Below are 453 nucleotides of genomic sequence, written 5' to 3'. Positions count from 1 at the left end.
TTGATCTAACCAATTATTAGCTGCAATTTAGAACACACACAGGCTGTTACCTGAGAAAAACAAACTTGCGTCGTCAGCGTACAAGACTATATCTGGTGTAAGCGGTATGTTTACAATATCGTTTACGTATGAATAAAGAATAGTGGACCTAGAATTGACCCTTGAGGGACTCCGAGTGCTATTTCTTTCTTTTGTGAGCAAAACTCATTATAACATGTGTATTGCAGTCTGGCAGTGAAGTAATTCTGAATCAGTTTTAGGGCCACCCCGCGAATTCCATAGTATGACAGTTTATTAAATAGGATGGTAGGTTCAGTGGAGCCGAAAGCTTTTCGAATATTCAGGAAAAGACCGACCGTCGACTGCATATAATTGGTTCTCATAATTATTGAGGATTTTTTATTAGATCTTAACAAGTGCCATTCGTTGTTGTTCTTCATGATGATGGTTTAT

Source organism: Dermacentor silvarum, chromosome 5 (genome assembly GCF_013339745.2).
Source record: "Dermacentor silvarum isolate Dsil-2018 chromosome 5, BIME_Dsil_1.4, whole genome shotgun sequence".
Lineage (NCBI taxonomy): Eukaryota > Metazoa > Arthropoda > Arachnida > Ixodida > Ixodidae > Dermacentor > Dermacentor silvarum.
Note: the sequence above shows the minus strand (reverse complement) of the source record.